This window comes from Eleutherodactylus coqui, chromosome 7 (assembly GCF_035609145.1).
Source record: "Eleutherodactylus coqui strain aEleCoq1 chromosome 7, aEleCoq1.hap1, whole genome shotgun sequence".
Taxonomy (NCBI): domain Eukaryota; kingdom Metazoa; phylum Chordata; class Amphibia; order Anura; family Eleutherodactylidae; genus Eleutherodactylus; species Eleutherodactylus coqui.
Window position 1 is genome coordinate 14486296 of NC_089843.1, and position 11708 is coordinate 14498003.

The following is an 11708-nucleotide window of genomic DNA, read 5'->3' on the forward strand; positions in this document are numbered from 1 at the left end:
CATGTTCCTCTCTTATCCCAGGATTCCTGCTTCCGGAGCTGCACTGTTCCCTGCAGGAGATAATAGTGGATTTGTGGCACAGATGATGGAGTTTTCTCTTGCAGTTTCCATAGATGGTCTGCTCTCCTGTTTATCTGCCGGCTCCGAGCGTCTTCTGATTCCAGGATGATATTTATATGTCAGCTCTGATTCAGACATCATTCAGCATCCAGCAGCTCCGTACACAATAGTGGCGCTGACATTCCAGCTGGCAAAAGCCCAGAATCAGCGCAATATGTCTAGATGTAACAAGCTGGTGGCAATGCCCAGGTTCAGGATGGTGCGGCGGAGGCAGGCGGAGGCAGCATTTATACGTGAAAGAAAGCTGAACTTTACTTAAGTTAGTTTTGCCCCTCCGCGGGGGGTCACCATACTGCTAATGTATAACGTCGCTCTCAACACTTGACAGTAGATACATTGTACTTAACCTCTGGCTGCTACAAATCACCTGTAACCTTTACCGGCCGTTAACCACCATCATGTAACATAGACCTCTTCCCACCCCTTAGGGGTTGCGTCTCCGTTCTGAGAACCTAGATGTTCTAAATGTCATAAACTCGTAATTTTTATCTAGTGCCAGGTGGCCTGCTGCACCATTACAACATCATATCAGAGCAATCATGGCATCTTATGCACACAGATCATACATAATGAAAACCCTTTCCAGTGCCCTGCGGACCTGCCTTAGCTCTCACGCATTACTGCCCCACAATCCCAGGCTCAATTCTCATTATTTAGCTTAGTCTCAGCTCTTCACCTACTCATGTATGCATACTCTATTTCCCGAGGCCAGCCTCACTTACGTACATTGGTGGGAAGCATACCCTTGACCAGATATGATACCAGTCCATGCACTTATCTGGCTGACTCTGCAACTTCAGCCCTGGCTCTCAGGGCCCTTTGGGTTCTCCACTTCACCTCCGGTCTTTAGGGTCTTTTCCTGCACTGCTTCTCAGCTTGGGGACAGTGCTGCTTGTATAGTGATTCAATTTTGTCACTACTAAGCGTTAATACAATTCTTGGAAAGTAGTGCCATAGGACTGATTATTACTGCGATGATTCTGTGTTGTTTTTTCCTGTTAAATGGGCTGAATAGATGTTTATAGTGGAGGATCAGAGAGAACGGGCATTGAGATAGAATGGCCTCCGATCTGCAGTATTACTTAGTGTATTGATCTAGCCCCTCAACCAATCAGCTCTATGCCGCTGTGAGGGACCAAAGTTTATAAAAACCCATATTTAGTTCTAGAATCTTCAGGAAAGGAAGGCACGCTAGGTGTAGCAAAAAGGGCAGCAATTGGTTAAAGAGGTTTTGTTACAGTAAAACATTCTTAGTATACTTACCTATTCCTCCCCAGTCGGCTTCATTAACAGGTCTTCTCCTTCTCAATGTTTTCCTGGCTCCTAGATTCCCACAGGTCACGTGACCTCACCAAATGCCGAATCTGTCGCTTCTGCTGAGGTAGCATACATTCACAGGTCTGTACTTCCGGACAGGGAAATTATCATTATGTCACTAGGTCTATTCCCTGGCCAGTCTGTCAAACACTGGGCATGCACAGAATCATGCAGCGAGTGCGCATGCGTTATCACTTTGCACTGTGCAAAATAGGGAAATGGACAGAAGTAGTACTGTGAGGGTGGGAGTAGCAATCCGGTACCTGTATGGACAGTCACCAACTCTGAAGTATGAGAATGACCTGTAAGAACAGTCACCAATTCAGAAGTATGAGAATGACCTGTAAGGACAGTCACCAACTCTGTAGTTTGAGAATGACCTGTAAGGACAATCACCGATTCTGAAGTATGAGAATGATCTGTAAGGACAATCACCAACTCTGGAGTATGAAAATGACCTGTAAGAACAGTCACCAGCTCTGGAGTATGAGAATGACCTGGAAAGGACAGTCACCAACTCTGTAGTTTGAGAATGACCTGTAAGGACAATCACCGATTCTGAAGTATGAAAATGACCTGTAAGAACAGTCACCAACTCTGGAGTATGAGAATGACCTGTAAGGACAGTCACCAACTCTGGAGTATGAGAATGACCTGTAAGGACAGTCACCAACTCTGGAGTATGAGAATGACCTGTAAGGACAGTCACCAACTCTGGAGTATGAGAATGACCTGTAAGGACAGTCACCAACTCTGGAGTATGAGAATGACCTGTAAGGACAGTCACCAACTCTGTAGTTTGAGAATGACCTGTAAGGACAATCACCGATTCTGAAGTATGAGAATGACCTGTACGGACAGTCACCAACTCTGAAGTATGAGAATGGCCTGTACGGACAGTCACCTTGTTTCCTTCAAGCTTAAATAAAAGTAGGTTTTCCTGTTAACCCCTTCCTGACTCCTGGAGCTCCTTCACACGGCAGGGCCTGCACCACGCTACATTGTGAGATCTACCCCAGGAGCAGAGAGCAGCACATAATATCAAGTTCCCCTTACTTTACTGTAGTGCAGCCGGGTGTGGGTTATGGATTATAGCCATAATAGCACTAGCTGCTCCCATCCTTGCGTGCTGTCATCTGGACTCAACTGCCGCCATTAACCATGCAGTATTTCTCAGGGGATCCAAATAAATTGCACTGCGGGAAGAGTCCAAATATGAGATTATATATGAGCAGGGAAGAGGGGGCCAATATCCTGAGTGCATTTCACCTGTGTAAATATGACCTAAAAATGTTCTGTATTCTTCCCACACTCTTGCAGTGTCTCCCCTCCGCCTCCACCATAAGCCGGGGAACACCTCTCCTCAGCAGGAGCCCGGGTGCTGAGGCGGCAGGAAACACTCATCATCAGCACACGGGATTCCTCGCTGATCCAGCTCTATATATGGAGATCATACAGTCTCTCATTGCTTCCCATCTGCCGGCTTATAGATGCCATTTATGATTCCTGGTAGCAGTACCGTGGTGCCCAGGTCCCCGCTGCACATTACATGGGGGGGAGTCACATACTTTACCTTGTTCTGTGATAGGCTTCAGTGTCTGGGTCAGCTATTGATTTGCAGGGCTGCAGTTAGTAGGAAGATAAGCAGGGACTATTACTCATTATCGTGTTGTTGATGCCCCACCACCAACACCGTCAAGTCCTTCCTCTACCAGACCCAGATCAAGTATAGTCTAGAGCAGTGGTGGCGAACCTATGGCACACGTGCCAGAGGCGACACTCAGAGCCTTCCCAGCTGGCACTCGCCGCCATCGGCCGCTCACCACATTAGTAAATACCGGCAGGGGTGCCGCAGCTCCCATGCTGGTATTCACTCAGCAGCGCTGCTAGAGGCGCTGATCCCGGCGCACACTGTGATGTCAGTGTGCAGCCAGGATCCTCCTCCCCCCTCCTCTGACGTCTCCTACTTGGTTCCACGAGAGCAGGGGAGGGGAGAAGGTGTCCGGCAGCATGTCACATTGTGCTCCTGCAGCAACAGCACCAAGCAGAGGAGGTGGGGGATGGGGGGCGGGATTTGGGTCTCAGAGGGGGGCGCAATTACTACATGGGCCACTATGGGATGTCGCTATTACTACTGGCTACTGTGGGATGTCACTATTACTACTGGGGACGCTGTGAGGTGACACTATTACTACTGGGGGCTGCTGTGGGATGTCACTATTATTACTGGGGCCACTGTGGGATGTCACTATTACCACTGAGACCACTGTGTGGTGTCACTATTACTACTGGGGACGCTGTGTGGTGTCACTATTACTACTGGGCCGATGTGGGATGTCACTATTACTACTGGGGCCACTGTGGGATGTCACTATTACCACTGAGACCACTGTGTGGTGTCACTATTACTACTGGGGGGCCACTGTGGGATGTCACTATTACTACTGGGGCCACTGTGCGGTGTCACTATTACCACTGTGGCCGCTGTGCGGGGTCACTACAACCACTAAAGCCGTTCTTGGGTGGGTCACTATTAGCGCTGGGGCCGCTCTGGGGTTGTCACCCTTACTGCTGGGGCCGCTCTGGATGGGGGGGGGGGGGTAAATATCACTGCTGGGATATGTTTACACAAGTTGGAAATGCTATAGAATGTCCTCAGCGGAAATTTCCATGACAAATTCCACAGCATTTCTGGATCTAAAAGAATTCAAAATCTGCACTCTGTCTATTTTGAAACAGCCTTATCCTTTTAAGAACGACAGGGGTAAAAATCATACGTCGTGATAAGCCCCGCCCCCTGACATGTTGGCATTTTGCTATAAATAAGTGGGTTTTGGGTTGCAGTTTGGGCACTCGGTCTCTAAAAGGTTCGCCATCACTGATCTAGAGCATTCACCAGACCCCAACAGCAACACCTTCATAAAACCTAGGACTTTTATCAGAATCCAGCAACTGTAGCTTCACAAGACCCAGTAACCTTCACCAGGTCCAATATCTTCACCAAAACCTAGAATCTTTACCAGTATCTAGCACCAGTAGCTTCCTCAGTGCCAAGAACATTCACTGGATCCCAATACCTTCACCAAAACCTAAACACTTACAGACCCAAGCACCTGCAATTTCACCAAAGAGTCATAGAATGGTAGAGTTGGAAGGGACCTCCAGGGTCATCTGGTCCAACCCCCTGCTCAATGCAGGATTCACACCAGATTGTAGAACATTCACCAAATCCCAGGCATATCACCTTCTGCAGCTTCACTATAGCGTAGAACCTTCAACAGACCCCAGAAATGATACGTTCACTAAAATCTCACCAGAACCAAGCACCAGAAGCTTCATTAGACCTTAGAGCATTCACCAGAACCCACTACTCTTACCAAATCCGAGAACTCTTACCACGACCCAGCAGCAGCTTCACCAGATCATCAATCATGCACCAAGGCACATTTATCAAAATCCAGCACCAGCAACTTCAACAAAGGCTATAACCTTTACCAGACCCTAGCACTAGTAGGGTCACCAAAACCTAGAATTTTACCAGAACCCATCACTAGTAGCTTCACCAGACCTTAGCATATTTGCTAGACTACAGGCCCAGAAATTCATCAGACTCCAGAATAGGCACCTTAATCAATATCTAGAACCTTTACCAGATCCCAGCAATAGCAGCTTCCGCAGCTCCTAGAACATTCACCAGAACCAGAAAATACAGCGACATTTTACGTTTCACCAGACCCCAGCACATTTACCAGATTTTAGAACATGCGACAAATCCTGTCTGCCAGACCCTAGAACTTGCACTTTCACTAGACCCTATCATGGCTCCCTCACAAGACCCTATCATGGCTCTCTCACAAGACCCTATCACGGTTGTCTCACCAGACCCTATCACAGCACCCTCACCAGACCCAGTCATAGCTCCCATACGAGACTCTATCAGAGCTCCCTCACCAGACCCTATCACGGCTCTCTCACAGACCCTATCACGGCTCCCTCACAAGACCCTATCATAGCTTCCTTACCAGACCCGATCACAACACTCTCACCGGACCCTATCACAGCTCTCTCACCAAACCCTATTACAGCACCCTCACCAGACCTTATAATGGCTCCCTCACCAGACCCTATCAAGGCTTCCTCACCAACCAGACCCTATCACAGCTCCCTCACCAGGCCCGATCACAGCACTCTCACCAGACCCTGTCACACCTCCCTCTCCACACCTTACCACACCACCCTCACCAGACCCTATCACAGCTCTTTCATCAGACACTATCATAGCCCCCTCACCAGACCCTATCAGAGCACCCTCACTAGACCCCATAGTGGCTCACTCACCAGACTCTATCATGGCTCCCTCGCCAGACCCTATCATGGCTCCCTTACCAGACCCTATCACGGCTTTCTCACAGACACTATCACGGCTCCCTCACCGGACCCTATCATAGTTCCCTCACCAGACCCTATCACAGCACCCTCACCAGATCAAATCACAGCTCTCTCACCAGACCCTATAACAGCACCCTCACCAGACCCTAGCACAGCTCTCTCACTAGACCCTATCAAAGCACCCTTATCAGACCCTCTTACAGCACCCTCACCAGACATTATCACAGCATCCTCACTAGACCTTATCACAGTTCTCTCACCAGACCCTATCACAGCACCCTCACCAGACCCTATCACTAAACCCTCACAAGACCCTATCACAACTCTCTCCAAATGCTATCACAGCACCCTCAGCAGAACCTATGACAGCACACTCACCAGACCCTAGCACAGCACACTCACAGACGCTATCAAGGCTCCCTCACCAAACCCTATCATAGATCCTTCACCAAACCCTAGCACAGCACACTCACCAGACCCTATAATGGCTCCCTCACCAGAACCTATAATGGCCCCCTCACCAGACTCTATCACAGCACCCTAACTAGACCCTATCACAGCACCCTCACGGGACCCTGTCACAGCTCCGTCACCAGACCCTATCACGGATTCCTCACAAGACCCTATCAGGGCTCCCTCACCAGTCCCTATCAAGGCTCCCTCACCAACCAAACCCTATCACAGCTCCCTCACCAGACCCGATCACAACACTCTCACCAGACCCTGTTACACCACCCTCACCAAACCTTATCACACCACCCTCACCAGACCCTATCACAGCCCTAACACCAGACCCTATCACAGCACTCTCATCAGACCCTATCAGAGCACCCTCACTAGACCCCAGAGTGGTTCACTCACCAGACCCTATCATGGCTCCCTCACCAGACCCTATCATTGCTCCCTTACCAGACCCTATCACAGCTCTCTCACCAAACCCTATCACAGCTCCGTCACCAGACCCTATCACAGCACCCTCACCAGACCCTATCACAGCTCTCTCACCAGACCCTATCACAGCACTCTCACCAGACTTTATCACAGCACCCTCATCAGACCCTATTACAGCTCCCTTAGCAGACCCTATCATGCCTCCCTCACCATACCCTATCACAGCATTCTCAACAGACCCTATCACAGCTCTCTCACCAGACCCTATCTCAACTTCCTCATCAGACCCTGTCACAGCACCCTCACCAGACCCTATCACAGCTTTCTTACCAGACCCTATCACAGCTCTCTCACCAGACCGTATCACAGCACACTCACCAGACCCTATCACAGCTCTCTCACTAGACCCTATAACAGCATCCTCACCAGACCGTATCACGGCTCCCTTATCAGACCCTATCACAGCACACTCACTAGACCCCATTGTGGCTCCCTCACCAGACCCTATCACAGCTCCCTCACCAGACCCTACCACAGCTCCCTCACCAGACTCTATCACAGCACCCTCACCAGACTCTATCACAGCAGCCTCACCAGACTCTATCACAGCACCCTCAGCAGACCCTATCACAGCTCTCTCACCAGACCCTATCAAGGCTCCCTCACTAGACCCTATCACGGCTCTCTCCCCTGACCCTATCACAGCTCCCTCAGCGGACCCGATCACAGCTCCCTCATCAGACCCTATCACAGCACCCTCACCAGACCCAATCACAGCTCTCTTACCAGACCCTATCACGGCTCCATCACCAGACCCTATCACAATTCTCTCCCGAGACCCTATCAAGGCTCCCTCTCCAGACCCTATCACAGCACCCTGACCAGACTCTATCACAGCACCCTCACCAGACCCTATCACAGCACCCTCACCAGACCCTATCACAGCTCTCTTACCAGACCCTATCACTGCACCCTCACCAGACCCTATCACAGCTCCGTCACCAGACCCTAGCACAGCTTCGTCACCAGACCCTATAACAGCTTCCTCACCAGACACTATCACAGCTTCCTCACCAGACACTATCACAGCACCTTTACCAGAGCCGATCACAGCTTTCTTACCAGAGCCTATCACAACACCCTCAACAGACCCTATCACAGCTCTCTCACCAGACCGTATCACAACAACCTCACCAGACCCTATCAAAGCACCCTCATCACACCCTATCACAGCCCCTTGTAACAAATCCTATCACGTCTCCCTCACCAGACCCTATTATGGCTCCCTCCCTAGACCCTATCACAGCTCCCTCACCAGACCCTATCACAGCTCCCTTCCCAGACCCTATCAAGGCTCCCTCACCAGATTCCATCAGAGCACCCTCATTAGACCCCATCGTGGCTCCCTCACCAGACCGTATCATGGCTCCCTCACCTGACCCTATTATGGCTTCCTCACCAGACCCTATCACAGCTCCCTCACCAGACCCTATCACAGCTCCCTCACCAGAACCTAAAAAAGGCTCCCTCACCAGACTCTATCAGAGCACCCTCACTAGACCCCATCGTGGCTCCCTCACCAGACCCTATCATGGCTCCCTCACCAGATCCTATCATGGCTTCCTCACCAGACCCTATCATGGCTCTCTCACCAGACCGTATAACAGCTCCCTCACCAGACCCTATAATAGCTCCCTCACCATACTCTATCATGCCTCCCTCTCCAGACCCTATCACGGCTCCCTCACCAGACCCTATCACAGCTCCCTCAACAGACCCTATGACAGCTCCCTTACCAGACCCTATCACAGCACCCTCACCAGACCCTATCACTGCTCTCTCACCAGACCCTATCAAGGCTCCCTTACAAGACCCTATCGTAGCTTCCTCACCAGACCCTATCACAGCACCCTCACCAGACTCTATTACAGCTCTCTCACCAGACATTATCAAAGCATGCTTACCAGACCCTATCACGGCTCCCTTAAGAGACCCTATCACAGCTTTCTTACCAGACCCTATTACATCACCCTCACCAGACACTATCACAGCTCCCTCACCAGACCCGGTCACAGCACCCTCACCAGACCCGGTCACACCTCCCTGAACACACGTTATCACAGCACCCTCACCAGACCCTATCACAGCTCTCTACCTCGACCCAATCACAGCTTTCTCACAAGACCCTATCACAGCACCATCACCAGACCCTATCATAGGTCCCTCACCAGACCCTACCACAGCACCCTCACCCGACCCAATCACAGTTTTCTCACAAGACCCTATCACAGCACCCTCACCAGACCCTATCATAGCTCTCTCACCAGACCCTATCACAGCACCCTCACCATACCCTATCACAGCACCCTCATCAGACTCTATTACAGCTCCCTAACCAGACCCTATTACGACTCTCTCACCATACCCTATCACAGCACCCTCACCAGACCTTATCACAGCACCCTCACTAGAACTTATCACAGCTCCCTCACCAGACCTTATCACAGCACCCTCACTAGACATTATTACAGCTCCCTCACCAGACCCTATCATAGCTTCCTCACCAGACCCTAGCACAGCACCCTCACCAGACCATATAACAGCTCTCTTACCAAACCCTATCACAGCACACTCACCAGACCCTATCACAGCTCTCTCACTAGACCCTATAACAGCATCCTCACCAGACCGTATTACGGCTCCCTTATCAGACCCTATCACAGCACACTCCCTAGACCCCATTGTGGCTCCCTCACCAGACCCTATCACAGCTCCCTCACGAGACTCTATCAGAGCACCCTCACTAGACCCCATCGTGGCCCCCTCAAAAGACCCTATCACAGCTCCCTCACCAGAACCTATTACAGCTCCCTCACCAGACCCTACCACAGCTCCCTCACCAGACTCTATCACAGCAGCCTCACCAGACTCTATCACAGCACCCTCACCAGACCCTATCACAGCTCTCTCACCAGACCCTATCGAGGCTCCCTCACTAGACCCTATCACGGCTCTCTCCCCTGACCCTATCACAGCTCCCTCAGCGGACCCGATCACAGCTCCCTCATCAGACCCTATCACAGCACCCTCACCAGACCCAATCACAGCTCTCTTACCAGACCCTATCACGGCTCCATCACCAGACGTTATCACAGCTCCCTTACCAGACCCTATCACAGCACCCTTACCAGACCCTATCACTGCTCTCTGACAGACACTATCAAGGCTCCCTTACAAGACCCTATCGTAGCTCCCTCACCAGACCCTATCACAGCACCCTCACCAGACTCTATCACAGCCCTCTCACCAGACATTATCAAAGCATGCTCACCAGACCCTATCACGGCTCCCTTAAGAGACCCTATCACAGCTTTCTTACCAGACCCTATTATATCACCCTCACCAGACACTATCACAGCTCCCTCACCAGACCCTATCACAGCACCCTCACCAGACTCTATCACAGCCCTCTCACCAGACATTATCAAAGCATGCTCACCAGACCCTATCACGGCTCCCTTAAGAGACCCTATCACAGCTTTCTTACCAGACCCTATTATATCACCCTCACCAGACCCGGTCACAGCACCCTCACCAGACCCTATCACAGCACCCTCATCAGACTCTATTACAGCTCCCTAACCAGACCCTATTACGACTCTCTCACCATACCCTATCACAGCACCCTCACCAGACCTTATCACAGCACCCTCACTAGAACTTATCACAGCTCCCTCACCAGACCTTATCACAGCACCCTTACTAGACATTATTACAGCTCCCTCACCAGACCCTATCACAGCACACTCACCAGACCCTATCACAGCACCCTCACCAGACCATATAACAGCTCTCTTACCAGACCCTATCACAGCTCTCTCACTAGACCCTATAACAGCATCCTCACCAGACCGTATTACGGCTCCCTTATCAGACCCTATCACAGCACACTCCCTAGACCCCATTGTGGCTCCCTCACCAGACCCTATCACAGCTCCCTCACGAGACTCTATCAGAGCACCCTCACTAGACCCCATCGTGGCCCCCTCAAAAGACCCTATCACAGCTCCCTCACCAGAACCTATTCAAGCTCCCTCACCAGACCCTACCACAGCTCCCTCACCAGACTCTATCACAGCAGCCTCACCAGACCCTATCACAGCTCTCTCACCAGACCCTATCGAGGCTCCCTCACTAGACCCTATCACGGCTCTCTCCCCTGACCCTATCACAGCTCCCTCAGCGGACCCGATCACAGCTCCCTCATCAGACCCTATCACAGCACCCTCACCAGACCCAATCACAGCTCTCTTACCAGACCCTATCACGGCTCCATCACCAGACCCTATCACAATTCTCTCCCGAGACCCTATCAAGGCTCCCTCTCCAGACGTTATCACAGCACCCTGACCAGACTCTATCACAGCACCCTCACCAGACCCTATCACAGCTCTCTTACCAGACCCTATCACTGCACCCTCACCAGACACTATCACAGCTCCGTCACCAGACCCTAGCACAGCTTCGTCACCAGACCCTATCACAGCTTCCTCACCAGACACTATCACAGCTTCCTCACCAGACACTATCACAGCACCTTCACTAGAGCCTATCACAGCTTTCTTACCAGAGCCTATCACAACAGCCTCAGCAGACCCTATCACAGCTCTCTCACCAGACCGTATCACAACAACCTCACCAGACCCTATCAAAGCACCCTCATCACACCCTATCACAACCCCTTGTAACAATTCCTATCACATCTCCCTCACCAGACCCTATCATGGCTCCCTCCCTAGACTCTATCACAGCTCCCTTCTCAGACCCTATCAAGGCTCCCTTACCAGACTCTATCAGAGCACCCTCACTAGATCCCATCGTGGCTCCCTCACCAGACCCTATCATGGCTCCCTCACCTGACCCTATTATGGCTTCCTCACCAGACCTTATCATGGCTCTCTCACCAGGCCGTATCCCAGCACCCTCACCAG